The sequence below is a fragment of the Hordeum vulgare genome, chromosome 2H, assembly GCF_904849725.1.
Source record: "Hordeum vulgare subsp. vulgare chromosome 2H, MorexV3_pseudomolecules_assembly, whole genome shotgun sequence".
Classification (NCBI taxonomy): domain Eukaryota; kingdom Viridiplantae; phylum Streptophyta; class Magnoliopsida; order Poales; family Poaceae; genus Hordeum; species Hordeum vulgare.
Genome location: NC_058519.1, coordinates 617,262,311 through 617,279,054, shown reverse-complemented (window position 1 = coordinate 617,279,054; position 16,744 = coordinate 617,262,311). Strand labels below are relative to the sequence as shown.

Sequence of the window (16,744 nt, the reverse complement as noted above, 5' to 3'; positions counted from 1 at the left end):
ACAAAGTATGCCTTTGCCCATTCATAGGTTGTTGTCTATGTTTGCCGTCGGCCAGATGACGGCAAACTCTTTGCCGTCAGTATTTCCTTATTTGCCGTATGTACATGTGTGACAGTAAACTGGTTGTTTCCGTAGTGATGTATTATATGTAATTGTTACTTTATATATAAAGCGGTGCGAAACCCTGTTTCAAGGGATAATAGGTGATGATGATACAGCATTAAATTCAAACCCTCACTCTAGGCACAAGTTTATGTTTTCAGAAAACAAAAAGAAGCAAAAGTATAGGACAAACATAATGAGTGGCCCAACTCTAAATACACCACCTCAATTGTTTCGTTCACAAGGTTTGGAAAACATGCAGATGGCGGAATCTTTCATGGATGAAGTACACAAAAATCAAAAAGTTTGTTTGCATCTGAAGAAAATCAAGGAATTTGGTGTAAAGATCAAATCCATATCATAAAGTATCATAGGCACGAAGTAAAAGGAAAATAAAATAATCAAACTCATAGTGTAGGAAGACAATGAATACAAAGTTTGAAACGTTTATCCCTTTGAATCAAATAGATTATTTTGCGAATTTTCTACAGATTTGCATACTAAATAATTTATATAAAATTCATTTGAAGGAAAGAGCACTCGTGTGCGGTACATGTCAACTCACATTTCAGTAGATTATTTCGTTTGTTCTTGTATAAGTACACAATCCAACTACGGAAAATAGACATTCAATATACAGATTCGTAAATAGGCCCCGCAATCGATTAAGTGTAGGTGTTGGCGATGTCGGCGAGGTGCCCGCCAGTTCCTCCGGCGCGGAGAGCATGGCCATGTGGTCGGCGTCCGCCATCTCTCTCACCTCGGCCACAGGGATGCCTGCGATCATCTGCCTCTGGTACTCCTCGACCATGGCCAGATCCCGCTTGGCGACCACGTAGACCTTGCTCACCGCGCCGTACCGGGCAGCGCTGAACGGCGGCCGTTGCTGCTGGTCGGCCACGTAGTAGGAGCTCACCCGGGCCAGGCTCTGGCACAGCGTGTAGTCCTCCTCCGGGCTCAGCTGGTAGAGCTTCCGGCGCACGAACTCGGGCCCGAGGAACACCGACGGCGGGGCGTGCCCCCCGTCGACCACGGTGTCCATCCAGTCGGACACGGGGACCGTCTCGATGACGCGGGTGCGCGGGCTGGCGCAGTCCGGCATGAAGGCGGTGAGGAACACGGCGGCCGCGACCTTGTCCGGGAACTCCTCGGCCGCGAGCGCGATGCTCATCCCGCCGAAGCTGTGGCCCACCAGCACCGCCCGCTCGCCGTCCGGGAGGCCGCGGAGCGCGTCGAGCAGGGGGCGCGTGTAGTCCTCGAAGGTGGGCGCGTCGCTCAGCCGGCGCGCGTCGGCGCCGCAGGCCGCGAGGTCCGGCGCGTCCACGCGGTGCCCCGCGGCGCGGAGCAGGGTGGCCACCTTGTACCAGCACCACCCCCCGTGGCCCGTGCCGTGCACCAGGATGAGCCGAGTCGACGTCGCCACGGCGGCCGCTGGCACAGAGGAAGAAGACATCTGTGCGCCGACGCCGAGCACTGGAGTAGCCACCTAGCTAGCTGCTTCTTTTCTTGCCTCCTTGATGTTTCGCCTCTCAATTTATTTACGTATATGCGGCCATTCGGGCATCTTCGAGAGAAGTATATTGTCATGGCTGATGCAACGTACGCTACCGCGGGTCAACACGCCGCTTCCTTTCTGCATTGGCGTTCAGTAGACGTGTTCGTGCCCGTTTCCATCATCGCCATGAATGCGACGGTTTACAGCTCGCTAAAGAAGGACGACTCGCAGCTTTGGTTCCTGCAAGGAGCCAGCGGCTGTACGCTTAAGTTAGCGTCAAGAGCAGGGAAGTGCACAGTAGATGCAGGTAATGTTTCCACAGATATGAGCAAACCTACAAAATTTTCACTGGGGCAAATATTTTGGAACGGAGCGAATATTATTCAAAGTTTTCTTTTCATAATATTTTGGAACGGAGCGAATATTATTCAAAGTTTTCTTTTATGAAAAATCACAAGGAATTGGACTTGTTTAAAGAGGATATCGAACTCCGGCCAGGAAATTAAAACGGCGCATTTTATATCGCTCAAAGAAAGCACAGCAACCACCAAGTGACGCTTTTGTGTGCACTTAGAGCAACTCTAACCCACCCCGCATCCCGCCCCGACCCGCAAAATAACCGTCGTAAAAAGTACGGGTCGGGACAGAAAAACCTGCCCGATCAGACCCCGCATCCCGCCCCGGTCCGCAAATATTTTTGCGGGACGCGGCAAAACTTCTCCCCCAACCTCTAGTTTCACGGATCGGGAGGCCGACCCGAGCTCAGCCTCTATCCGCGGCAAGATTTGGCGGGAGGGACATTTCCGCGTGGCCTTTCCCGCTCCCCCCCCCATCTACCGCCACCATTGCCTCGCCACCGCACGCTCCGATGCATCCTCCGCGTCCGTCCCTCGCCGCCATGGTCGCCTCCTTGCTGCCCCCCGTCACCGTCGAGGTCGCGCACGCTCCTTCCCTACGGGCGGATCTCGTCGCCGGCCATGTTGGCCCCGTCGTCGCTCAAGCTAGCGTCGCGTCTGCCCGCAAGCGGCAGGGCAAAGTGGTCGTGCCGGGCGGAAATCTAACAGCCCCCGCCGCGAAGGCTCGCGCTCCGGGCGCTAACGTTGTTGTGCGATCTCACCAAGGCCGCAGGCGTCAAGAGGAAGAGGATTCCGGCTCCTTCATCCTCTCACTCCATCCCGGAAAGAGATGCCCCGGCGATGCCGTTCAACGGTGTCGCTCCCCCCGCAAGCGAGGTGTTCGACGAAATGGCCGGAAGGTATGCGTCTTCGGTTATGGTCATTTCCTTTCGTTTTCTCCATTTGTTGCGATAGCTCGTGGCTTGTCAATCGCTCAATATAGCCAAAGATCGAAGAACTACACGATCTTGGAAGATCAAGCTTTGATCCAAGCATGGAGTGCAGTGACTCTTGATGTATGCACGGGTACTTCTCAAACCACCAAGAGATATTGGCAAAGGATCGAAGATCAATACTTCTGCATTATGGCAAAGTATCCCAATAGGACTCCACGCACATTTCGGTCGCTTGAAGGGCGTTGGGAGAATATCAAGCACATATGTAGTCGTTGGGCAGCTTGCTTGGAGCAAGTACGCAATGCACTTCCAAGTGGGACCGTGAAATCTGACTATGTGAGTTTGTTTTGCCTTTGTTCAAGTTGTGCGTAATCATATTTGCATCATGAGAATTGATTACATCACTTTGTTCACATTATGTAGGACAAGATTGCCCAACATAGATACAAAGACATGGAAGCTTTGGAAGGCAAATTCTTCAAACTAGAGCATTGTTTGGAGTTGCTCCAAAAGTGCGAGAAGTGGAAGTTGATCGATAAAGAATCTTTGCTGCTTGTCGAAGAGAACAAGATCATGTCAATGAACCGCGATGACATGGACGACCTCACCAAAATATGGCATGATATGGCAAGAAGAGAAATCTTGAAGAGGAGAATGGTCTTCTCTGCTCCATATGGTGGCAATGCCGATGAACTTCAAGATGGACTCGATGGCGCAGAGTGAAGATCGACCAAGATGATGCAAGACCCTCTTTTACGTTTGTCGTACTGAACTTGGCTTTTATTTGCGCGTAAAACTATGTTATGTTTATTTGAATTTGAACTTATTTGTGAGAACTTATGTCAAATGCGAGAATTGAACGTTTTCTGTTTTCGGAGCGACGCGGCCGTGTCCGAACAGACCCCGCAAAAGTCGACTCGTATAAAAGCATATTCGGCGAATATACTTTTATACGGGTCCGTTTGGGGGGTCTGCATCCATGCCCAGCCCGCGCCGACCCGCAAAAGGGGTTTTGCGCAAACTGCAAACGCGTTTTGCGGGCCGGCATTATGCGGGATCTACTAGAGTTTCTCTTAGAGCATTTCTAACAAGCGCGCTTCGTCCGGCGCCCAAAAAACTGATTTACAGCGCGCCCATCGTCAGGTTTGGCGCGACGCGCAACGCTGGCTCCAGCAGCCGTGCTAAAATGCAGCGCGCGCGCAGCCGACGCCTCATATTTCTTCATTTTGGACATAAATTTCACAAATTTCATTCAACACAAAACATATGACATATAATTTGAATCCCAAACATCATTCAACCAAGTTTCTTCCTCGACGCCTTCGAGGTGCCGGAGCCGCCCGCCACCTTGTTCTTCTTCACGGATTTCTTGCTCTTCTTCGGCTGCGCCGCATTTGGGAGGTCCGAGGGCTTCATCATGGCAGGCGCCGGCACCGGCGCAACAATGCGAGCCACCGAGGTCATCCGCGACGGCATGAGGAGGCCGCGCGCGTGGCTAACGGTCGGAGGAGCTCCGGCAAAGGCGGAGGAGAGACCAACGCTCCCAGCGCTAGGGTTTGCGACGGCAGCGGCGCCGGAGGGTTCGCGGCTGTAGGTTGGGGTGAGGGGGGAGCCGGCGCGCGCATCCATCAGGTCAGTTCGTCGGCGCCGGCGCGTGCGGGGCGAAGGTGCGGGATGGAAGAGAGTGCGGCGCGAGCGCCCGTGTGTGCCGCGCAAGGAAGTAGACACCCCAAATACGCAGCGTGCGATGGCGATTCGGACCGCGCGCCCAACTATATATGCCGCGCGCGCGGTTATTGCAGGCCCGCCGGAGACAATCTGCCGATTGCGCGCGCGCTAAAATGGATAAATTTGCGGCGCGGCCCTTGTTTAGCACGGTGGTTGGAGATGCTCTTAGTTCGTTTCTTTCTTTTAGTTTATTCTTCAGTTCACCTTGTTCTTTTTTCTCTTAAATGCGTGGCTTTTTAAAATTCGTAATTTTTTCAGAGCAATGTTTTTCTAGAATTAGATTTTTTTTTTCAAATTTGATGATTGTTTTATTCAACTAACTTTTTCCAAATTGGGCGATCTGTTTTTAAATTTGACAAACTTTTTAAAATTAATGTTTTTTTCTAAATCATAAAAAAAATCAGAATACATGAAAAAATTTGAATTCACATTTTTCCCTTTTGGGGAATTGTTTCTTTTTTCCCAAATGTGATCTACATGGGCCAGCCCATCTGAGGAAAATAAAATACGCTCGCATTTACGTGGGGCGTCATGAAATCACTTATTAGGGAATACTTCTTTCAAAGATCACTGCCACCTTTCTAGGGTGTGACTAGTGGCACACTGCATGCGTGCCATTTGTCTTAACCTGGAATTTTTCTCTTTTTCGTAGATTTCTATTTTTAAAACATTTTATCTCGTAAATCGTGTATTCAAATCTCGAACCGTTTTCACCGTTGGATTTCTCGTGTCGAGGTCTTAAAAACTAGATCCCATGTTGATAGGTTTCGACGAACTTTTTTTCTACGAAAAAATTGAACAAAAAACCGTGCCTCTCGTTATAGAAAAAAAACAAAAAAGTGTTTTTTTTTCGTGTCTCTCATAGAAGCAAAATTCTGTCTCTCGTGAAAAAACGAGTTTTTTCCTTTCCGAGAGGCACGGTCGTGCCCGTCGCGGAAGAAAAACCGTGCCTCTTACAAAAAAATAGAAAATGCATTTTTTTCGTATCTGAGAGGCACGGCCATGCCTCTCGCGAAAACAAAACTGCGCCTCTCGCAAAAAAAAATTCGTCAAAAAACTAAGAAAGACCGGTGAAAAACCAAAACACCAAAAACACAGAAAAAAATCAATATAAAACCCAAACACACGTGCAAAAAAAGAAAAAAAAATCCAAAAAAACACTCAAAGCCCGATACGTGGGCGGTGGCTGAGAACGCGTCAAATGACGGCACACGGGAGTGCTTGCTGGAAGTCTCTCAAAATAACGCTCGCTAACTAGTAACCGTCGGGGAGTCAGGGAAGAGCGCCGAATAGAAGCTCCCCCAAAACACCTCTCCAACAGAGGCCCCCAACTGCCCATATATATTTGGATTGTGTGCAAACCTTCAAACTTGTCATTACGACTAAAAAAACTTTCAAACTTGTCATCGAAGTGCAGGCCTTCAAAAACTAAGGCCCAGTTCAGTCAGTTGCCTAGGCTTCATTCCTGCAGAATGACCCTGCTGAAAAACCCTATTCGGCGTTTGTGCGAAGCGGTGTCCAGGCTTCGCACGGAGTGAGAGAAGGGTCGATTTTAAATGGGCTGGCCCATTTAACGGGGTTACAGCGTCCTAGTTTTTTTCGGTCTTGGGAAACTTCTATAAGGTTTTTTGAACCTTTTTTTCATTTTTCTTTATTCTTTATTTTTCTGTTCCTGTTTCTAAAATGTTCTAGATTTGCAAAAATATTTTTGGCTTCTCCAAAAATAATCCCGATTTAAAACAAATGTTCTGTATCTTCCAAAAATTGTTCTCGGTTTCAAAATTTATTCAAAATATTCAAATTTGTTCTCGGTTCTAAAATTTGTTCTTAAGATTCAAAAAATGTTCGTGCTTTAAAAAATTATTCGCACTTCCAAATTTGTCTAGGTTTAGTTAAAATTGTTCTACATTTTCAAAATTTTGTTCACAAGACTAAAAAAATGTTCGTGGTTTAAAAAATTGTTCGTGCTTCCAAATTTGTTTAGGAAATTTCAAATTTGTTCTCGGTTCGAAAATTGGTTCTCAAGATTCGAAAAATGTTTATATTTTAAAAAATGCTTCGCACTTGCAAATTCGTTTGGGTTTTCTTTAAATTGTTTTCCGTTTCGAAATTTTGTTCTCAAGATTCAAAACATGTACATGCCTTAAAACATTGTTTGCGCTTCGAATTTGTTCAGGATTTTCAAAATTGTTCTCCGTTTCAAAATTTGTTCTCAAGATTCAAACAATGTTCGTGCTTTAAAAATTTGTCCGCGCTTCCAAGTTTGTTCGGGATTTTTCAAAGTTGTCCTCCGTTTCAAAATTTGATTCTCAAGATTCAAAAAATGTTTATGCTTTAAAAAATTGTCTGCGCTTCCAAATTTGTTCACGATTGTTCAAAATTGTTCTCGGTTTTCAAATTTGTTCTCAAAATTCAAAAAATATTTGTGCTATTAAAATTTGTTCACACTTTCAAATTTGTTTGTGGTTTTTCAAAAATTTCTCCGTTTCAAAATGTTGTTCTCAAGATTCAAAAAATGCTCGTGCTTTAAAAAAATGTTTGTATTTTCAAAAAAAATCATGATATTTTAAATTTGTTCTTGGTTTTAAAATTTGTTCTCAAAATTCAAGAAATGTCCGTGCTTTAAAAAAATCACGTTTTCAAATTTGTTTGGGGTTTTTCATAATTGTTCTTCTTTTCAAAATTTTGTGTTCAAGATTCAAAAAATGTTTATGCTTTAAAAAGTTATTCGTGCTTCCAAATTTTGTCATGATTTCAAAAATAAAACAGAACAAAATGAAACAAAAAAGAAAATAAACAGAAAAGGGAAAATAATAGAAAAAATAAACAAAACTGGGCCGGCCCGGCGGGTTTGAGCTCCCGACCTGGCCGGTTTGAGCTGGTATTTCAAAGTTTTCCGTCTGGTCAGACTGGCCTGGAAAAAGAATTTGTTTTGTTGGTTACCTGGCCTGGCAAAGCATAACTAGGATTAGTAAAGGCATACAAAATATTTCCCTAATAATAAAGCACTGATGGCTTTTGTCGTCCGTCGTTGGCGCTTTTGCAAAAAAAAACAATGTTTCTTATAAATCAACCAGCAGTCCTTTTGTAAGTGGGAAAAAACGTTCGCTTTTTGGAAAGAAAAAAAACCCTGTATTTTATCGGCTTGTACACCGCTCGAGCTCCCTCCTGCCCAAGCTCCCCTCGCGCCCGCAAGCCGCCTCGCCGGTGACCCCACACCTTCGCCATGCCCCGCCGGACCCACGACCGCTCCGCCGCCTCGCCCCTCTCCCTTCTCCTCCTTCCTCTCGATCTTCTCTCATCTCTCTCTCTTTCTCACAAAACAGGGACCTCCAGGAGGGCCATGGCACCGCCGGCCCTCAATCTCGCCGGATCTGCCCGCATCCACACCAAATCCATCGAAAATGGATCCACCCCAGCCAGATCCTCCCGAATCCGACCGGGCCTCCGCCGTCGTCGCCACCGGAGGATCGTCCTGCTCGACCTGCAGCGCCGCCGCCGCCTGTCCTTGCCCGCCTCTGCACGAGGATGAAGCCTTTATTCTCAGATTCTTGATGCCGAATTTGCTGCGCCATCTTCCATTTTCTAGAGAGATGTTTCTTTGCTTCATTTTCATTTGAATGTGTCGATGAAGAGTTGAAGCTGGAAGAAGCCCAACTGTGAAATAATTCTAAAGACCTATGAATTTGTCTCCAAAGTGTTGAGCTTAGTAAGAGATGACACAAACTGTCAGCTTTGAGTGCAGGCTGGACGAGAGGAAGTGAATGGGGGAGAGGCAACAGCGGGCCATCATCAAGTGGCATGAAGCATCGGCCTTGGCCACGTCTTGACCAAGGTGGATGCTTGTGTCCACAGCATGCTTTGACTGCAATTATCTAAACAAAATCACATGGTAATCTTCTGTACAGATTGATTATTTATAATCACGTAGGGTCGGAGTTTTTTGACTACAATCATCTCAGCACAATCACATGCTAATCTTCGGTAAATTACATGATGTGCTCTCGTACAGATTAATTATTTAGTTAATCTTATTTTTGTGGTGAATCATCAAGTAGTGCCTAAAGATTCAAAAGAAAATAGCCTTTTTTTAGCAATTAATATGCACCTTTGTTCATGGCCAGGAGGTGATTTTGATCTTCTAATTACTTCTTCCAGGTTAGGTTTTTGTGCTACTGGTCAAAGATATGTAGGTATGTATCTGACTGACTTAGAATCTTAGATTTGTTTTTCTTGATGCGCATTGTTAGAGTAATATTCATGCGCTCTATCTTTTCATTATGAATTCCTTTATGCACCACCGTATATGTTTCTTGTGATTTTCCATAACTTCTGTTCTTGCTATTTTTAGTTCTTGATCTAGATAAATGAAGAAGCGGTTAAAATTCTGTACATGAAGGTTTATGTAGTCCAAAGATTGCGTCCTAATATTATTATTTTAATCCAAAATTTGTTCAGTTGGATTCGATGCATAGATAGACAAATTCTATGTTGTCAGCACACTTGGTACTGGGACCTTCATAAGATTGCGCAAGGGAAGCTATGGCGATAGATTGACAGCAATATAAGCAAGCAGGAAATTAAAGCACAAAAACTGCTTCATATCGTCTTGGCTATAAGAATGCCCCGACTCTCTCAGCCAAAACCCCTGATCTATTGCTTCCTATGCTCAACATTGATTTTGCTGTTTTGCCGACTTCATCAAAATCTCACCGTTCGACTTTGTCGTTTTGCATATAGGAGCTTTATCTCCCGGTGCAACACACCAGCACTTTTGCTAGTAACATCTATTAGCTGCCAGGTAGGCAATGGTCCACGCGAGCTATTCTGGACGTCTCTGTCCAGGCTAAGCAGGCTGCCCGGGACAAAGTACATGCTAGTACGAACTAAAAAAATACATTCTCTCAAAAGAAAAACTTAAAAAATACAGGCTAATCAAACTATCACATCACTATACGAGCCATTATTACAAACTCTAAGGTTGTTTGTGACACCGATAGAAATAGCTCAATAGATTGATGGAAAGGATAACTTTGAGGTGGTTCTACTATCTACAACAATTTTATCTTATGTTCTCCGCTACTTATGAATTTTGGAGTGATTATTTGTCGCACGTTGAGAGATGATCATATGATTCTATTATGTTAGAATTGTTGAAAGATTGCACTAGTGAATGTATGAAACCCTAGGCCTTATTTTTAGGCATTGCAATATCATTTATGCTCACCGTTACTACTTGTTACCTTGTTGTTTTTATATTGTTACAAAAATCTATATCTACTATCCATACTACACTTGTATCACTATATCTTCACCGAAGTAGTGCACCTATATAGTTTGCCATCGTATTGGGTGTGTTGAAGACACAAGAGATTTCTTATATTTGATTGGAGGGTTGTTTGAGAAATATCATCTTCATCTACACCTCCCACGGATTGATAAACTTTAGGTCACCTACTTGAGAGAAAATTGATACTATCCTAAAAATCTCTACGCTTAGAGGTCCAACATAGTTTACAAGAATAAAGTTGTATAGTAGACATTATAGTACAATGTGCTTTTGGCTTGAGTAATATACCCAATTATATGCACGGTCTGTTTAAGGAATGGCTGCCTAGATTCAACACATAAGAAAATAAACTTGTAACTGTTGGGGTATCTGCCATTTGTTGGACACTGTGGAAGCTGAGAAATGGTGTTATTTTCAACAAAAACAAGGTCTCCGAACCTCGTGTGCCTGTGAACTTAATGGAGTAATAAGTAGCTACGTGATTGGACTATTTTGCAGATAAACCCAAGAAGTAAAAGGCTAATGACGGAGGGCGTAAAAAAGGTTGAATGGCTTGCCGGGGAAGTCTTTAAAGCTCGGTTGAGATGGATGACAAGGCACCGAATCACTGCTGGTTGAGGAGGTTTTTTGCCCTGATCAAAGGCATGTGCTAAGGAGACAAAAAAAAAGACTCCATGGTTTCAGTTTGGGCGTTCATTTCTTTTTGCTACGCTCTTGTTATGTCTTTCTCTATTATGGTAGTTTGATGCATTGTGGCTAGTCGTTATGCCCCTGTGATGTGGGTTAAAACCTCTTAGTTTGTGGCCTTTTTCTGGAGGTGCCGATCTGTGGCTCGCCTAGGAAAAAGCGTGTCTTCTTCGTTTAAACTGTTGGTGTGTAGGCGTCTTCCTTTTGGGATCTTGCTGGGATGATAGAAATAGCCTGTGAGATATCGGTTGAAGCCGTGCATCGTCTATGTGTGTGCCCCTAGGGGCGGTTGTAAGGAAAAGAAAAATGATTTCTGATATACTGAAATCAAGGAGGGAGTTCTCTTTTAAAAAAATCTTCTAAACACCAAACTCGAGCAAGGAGTGATGTTGCGATGGTCGCCCCTGATCTCTGCGCACCATCCTTCATGGCATCAATAGATCTTTTCTCCAGGTATAAACAAAGTGTTAATACTCCGCTTGGCATCAACATATATATTACTAATGTAGTCTGATATAGTATAAACATAGTGTAAGTAATAGATTATGTTACAGGAATTAGGCTATACTTTTTAATATCAAATGAAAAAGATCATGTCCCTAAAAAAACAACCTTTTTTCTAGAAACACAATGCATACGCACATGGTCACAACATGCACGCACATTCATCGCTATAAACACACACACACAACCATATCCATGTGAACACCTTTAAAAGACTGAATCGACAGATCTTGAGATTGACGAAGTTGCGACGGGCACACCATACCACTGAAAAAATAGCATCCGGGAGCTTGTAATAATTCAAGGAAATATGCAAAGCACCCATGTCAACTTGAACCTGGATGGGCTGGTTCTATCACACAAAAAAACTAACTATCTAAAGTAGGCTTAATTAGTTCGCAACGATCATCGTTGGTTCATGCATGCTAGCCAAACGATCATCGTCCGTGAGTAAGAAACTCAATTTCATGCACTAATTGTAGCTCCCGCGTGGAGCTACCTTCCTCTTTGATTTTGCAAAAAAGCTGGTTGAGGTTTCCGTTGGATTTTCTTCGACGAGACAAATAACTTGCCCTTTCTCTCGCAACTTTCTGCTTTTCAACGTAGGAAAACTGTCACGTGCTAGGGTTGTGTACAACCAGGGGCGGCCCTATGTACCGGCATATACACATGCTCTTTTTGTGTTCGCTTGGAACAATGCATGCGCCCACCCACGCTTATTTAAGTTCGTCGCTCGTCCATCCATATGCAGGCCTTGACTTGGTGAGAGGCGCGATCACGGCACAGACGAAGCGGCCGAGAGCAAAATCCGCCGTAGAAAAATTGGAGCCAGCTTGCCAGCCGCTTCAAGCTCGTGCGAATATATTCAAGCTGGCATGCATGAGATGAGAGCATGACACATGAGAGCTACCTTGTCGAGCCCCTTATAAATAGCCGACCAGACCTTGGAGCAGAAGCTCACGGCTCACATACGCATTACGCAGCACACGCAAGCAACAGCTCCAAGGAGACCAACGCTGTGAGTGCCACCATTTCGATCTGCATGCCCACGATGATGTGTAAGCTTGTGGTGACCATGCTCCTGGTTCTCATGGCCACGACGTCCGGCTCATCGGCCCGGGCGGCAGCTAGGCCGTTGCAAGGTGATCAAGTGCACGCCTGGGAGCCACCCGCCGGCGGTTCCATCGGCATTGTGCTGCCGTCGCCGATGCATTGGCGTGGACGTGTGCTATCTCAGCTGGAGGACAAGGGGGCCAACGGGTGCCCGAAAAGTCACGATCATAACACACATTGTTCCTCGCCATAGAGACATGAGCGTCGTGTCTTTGCATGCATGGCAGCCGATCAAGCCTCAGGTTATCTTCGATTTGCATGTCGATGTGACGTAGAGATCACTAGGGTTCAAATCTCTCGTCCGTTTTGTATCTCGCCGTATTTTATGTAGCCAAATAAAAATATACTTTACCCCTTCACGCTCATACACAAGCAGGGCACCCAAGCTCTAGGGTTTCTTGTGCCTCCCACCGGGCCATCACTGATCTACCTCGTCTCTTGTGGTGTTAGGATCGTAGAGGCGCGATGGATCTTGGCCCTTTTTGATGGAAGGGCTTCATTCTAAGATGTCTTTTTGAGTTTTGTTAAGTTGTGTGTCATTCTCAAAGAGTCGAGGCACTAGTGGGGACGGGGCCTTTAGCCCCGGCCCGTAAGGGGCTTTAGTCCCGGTTCACCAACCGGGACTAAAGGGACGGGACTAAAGGCCTAACCTTTCGTCCCGGCTCTCTTACAAGCCGGGACTAAAGGTGCTCCACGTGGGCGCCTCGTAGCGCCCCAGGGGCAGGCCCTTTAGTCCCGGTTCGTTACACGGACCGGGACTAAAGATTTTCAGATTTTGCTGGTTTTGGGGGGTTTTTTTTTGAATGAAATTATTTTTGGGTTTTAGGGTTTTAGGGTTTAGGTGTTCGGGAGATTCGTGATGCCTCGTTTGGTGTTCGGGAATTAGTTTTCATATAATTTAAATAGAAATAATTATGCATATATATATAAGATTAACTTATCTTACAAGCGATCATATATATATACAATTATATGGAGATCTGAATTATCGGGACTAGACCCCGTCTATTCGATTACATGGACGAACATCAGTAATGGTCCTTAGCTACACTAAATCGTCCTTTGTCTTCTATAGCTTCCGTCCTCAGAAATCCCACAAACTCCTCTGCAACAGCAACCGCGCGTTGCTCTGGTAGGACCTTCGTCCTCATGGCCGTGTGCTATATAAGAAGAGGAGATGAATATGAATATCAATCATGATAACAAAGAATGACGGGTAAAAATAGAGGTGTGAATGTTCATTGCTTACGTCGAATCTGTGATCCTTGAACTCACAGGTAAACGTGCGAATGGTCTCGCAAACATAGTATCCGCATAGATGCGTTCCCCGTGGCTGCTGGTCGCATTTTACGAGAATAGAATATATATAATCAAAATAACAATCTAGCATCATAAATGTATTGAAAATTAATAGAAGTATATCATACTACTACTTACCTGAGCCGCTCTAAAGGTCAGCTTCTCAGGAAAGTTACCGGGAGTCACGCACTTGAACCGCTTCCAAACCCTGCCCGACAAGGATAATGATTTGCTAAGTTTTTCATTAATTGATATATCAGAAAATCATCGAAAGAGACCGATAGAGCGCAAGAATGATTAAAATTACCCTTGGAGCATGTCCTGCAGGCTTTGGAACTGTTCCAAGGGTCTCGATAATGGGTCGAAGGCATCAACTCTTCCCTTATCAATTTGAATGTCCAACAGAATCCAATGGAAGCTGTACATGTATATATATATACACATACACACACACACACACACACACACACACACACACATATATATATATATATATATATATATATGTGTGTGTGTGTGTGTGTGTCAGTAACTTATCAATTACACTTATAAGTGAATGGACACAACAGAGTAAAGACCATCACCTGAAGTTGTATGGAAACAGTATGTGGTCACAGAAATTTTGATCTCTTAGAAACCTTAGAAGGTTTTCCTCCGTCTCCTTGGGTTTGTCACTTAGCGTCGCTATATGTATTTTATCTGGGTCCTGATATGTGGATCCATAGTTCTGCAAAAAACGGATTCTCTTAACCTTTGTACCAAAAAAGAATTATTCTATCAGGAACTCCGTTCCAAAACAATTTAAGTCCCGAGTCGTGGCTCCACCCGGGACTCCTTGATTTCTGCATAGTATTCAAAGTAGGAGTACTTTTCAAATTTGAGCATTCAATAAGCAAAACCAAATCGTAAAATAAAGTAGTATTCAAATTAGCATGCATTCAATTATAAGCTAATACATCATCACTTTTGTCCGTACATCGTCGAATATTATCACTAATACTCCTCGAATACTATCATACATATAGCATCACTCATACATCTAGAACCGTAGCGCCCGACGGGTATCGGCGCGAGCGGTGGACACCCAAAGAGAAGGAACCATCACAGGATCATAGCTCCAGTGAGATCCCCGAAGAACCTGCCAGGTATGCTCGAACCTGCCCTCCAACGCAGCCATGTAGCGACGGACGTGCTCATCCTCCTCGCTGACATGGTGACGTACCACCTCCGCGGTGTCCGGAAGCCTCGGCACCCTCACTGGCCCACGCGACCGCCACCAAATAAGGATCGGGTCAACCACGGGCTGGCTCCTCACCAACCTACGCCCCCCCCCCCCCCCCCGGAAGGTGCACCTCCCAATACCAGCCACGCGGAACCCAGTCCCGGACAGGGCCCCTCTGATCAAGCAGGTGTCGTGCGCCGAGTCGACGACGAGGATGCGGGATAGGCATCGTAAAATGAACTAAAAAAATAAACTAGTTCTATTAATTTTCTTGCTAAAAATAAACTATTAACACTTAAGCATATACAATAGCAAAATTAAACTATTAACACTTAAGCATATACAATAGCAAAATTAAGCAATAATCTAAGAAACACTATTAACACTTAAGCATATACACTATACAATAGAAAAATTAAATGATAAAAAAATATTTCTTCTTCTTGTAACCCTAAACTAATTTTTCCTCTTCTTCTATTTCTCCTCTTCTTCTACTTCTTCTTCTACTTCTACTTCTCCTCTTCTTGTAGTACTTCTCCTCTTCTCTTCTTCTACTTCTCCTCTCCTCCTCTTCTAATTTTTTCTCTTCTTCTACTTCTCCTCTTCTTCTATTTTTCCTCTTCTTCTCCTCTCCTCCTCTTATTATTCCCTTTTTTCTTCTTTTCTTCTCCTCCTCTTCTTATTTTCATTTTTCCTAATCTTATTTTCTTATTTTTGTTCATATTTCTTCTTCTTGTAACCCTAACCTAATTCTAAATATTACTAACCCTAATAATCTAGCACAAACCTAATAACAATAGGAATTAAATGACAAAAAAAATCTTTTTCTTTTTCTTCTTTTCTTCTCCTTTTTCTTCCTTTCTTCTCCTTTTTCTTCTTCTCTTCTCCTTTTTCTTCTTTTCTTCTCCTTTTTCTTCCTTTCTTCTCCTTTTTCTTCTTCTCTTCTCCTTTGTCTTCTTTTCTTCTACTGGCCGGAGTGTTGGGGAGGAGGGGGCGGGGGGCTTACCGGCCGGAGGTGTCGAGGACGGCGTGGAGGACGGCGCGGCGGCGAGGAGGACGGCGCGGCGGCGAGGAGGACGGCGCGGCGGCCGGCGCGACGGCGAGGAGGACGGCGCGGCGGCGAGGAGGACGGCCGACGGCGAAGAGGACGGCAGGCGGCGGCGAGCAGGACGGCGGGCAGCCTGACGGCGTCGTCGAGTTCGTCATTGTGCCGCGCCGGGCAGGAGAACGAGAGGAAGAAGAAGAGAAATGGACAATTTGGGTTGGAAATTTTCGAAGTCCCGCTTATATAGGTGGATCTATAGTCCCGGTGCGTGGGTCGAGCCGGGACTAAAGACCCCTTTAGTCCCGGGTGGAGCCACGCCCCGGGACTAAAGGCCTCTTTTCGGGCAGACCAAGAGGCGGGAAGCAGGGGGTCTTTAGTCCCGGTGCTTAGCTCGAGCCGGGACTAAAGGGTGTCTTTAGTCCCGGGTCGTGGCTCCACCCGGGACTAAAGCCCCTCCTCGGCTGCACGATAAGTTTAGTCCCACCTCGACAGCGAGGGGGGCTAACACTTGTTTATAAGCCCCGTCGCAGCTTGTCCATCAAGCTCCTCTCTAAAGCAGCCTTACGGGACTAAACTTACTGAAAATTGAAACTATATTCGAAATTGTGGAGAAAAATTCAATCTAAATTCAAAGTGAGTTCACTTTGAATTCAGGTTGAATTTTGTCCATGATTTCTCATATAGTTTCAATATTTTTCTATTTTCAAAATTAATTATTTTGACTATCCAAACTATTAACTTATTTTGTTATTTTCAATTAAAAACTATGTTTATTAAAAATTCTTTTTGCATATTTAAGAATTTGACAAAACTATGATAATGAAAAGTGTTTGAAATTGAATAAATAATTCAAAACTATTTTCTATTTTCAAAATTAATTATTTTGACTATCCAAACTATTATCTATTTTGTTATTTTCAATTAAAAACTATGTTTATTAAAAATTATTTTTGCATATTTGAGAATTT

At 44.6% G+C, this 16,744-nt stretch overlaps 1 pseudogene across 1 annotated transcript; it reads right to left on the bottom strand.

Moving 5' to 3' along the window:
• Positions 1 to 665: 665 nt before the first annotated feature.
• LOC123430845 lies at positions 666 to 1,647 on the bottom strand (annotated as a pseudogene). Its single transcript, XR_006622987.1, has one exon. The product of XR_006622987.1 is annotated as a salicylic acid-binding protein 2-like (transcript).
• Positions 1,648 to 16,744: the final 15,097 nt, after the last annotated feature.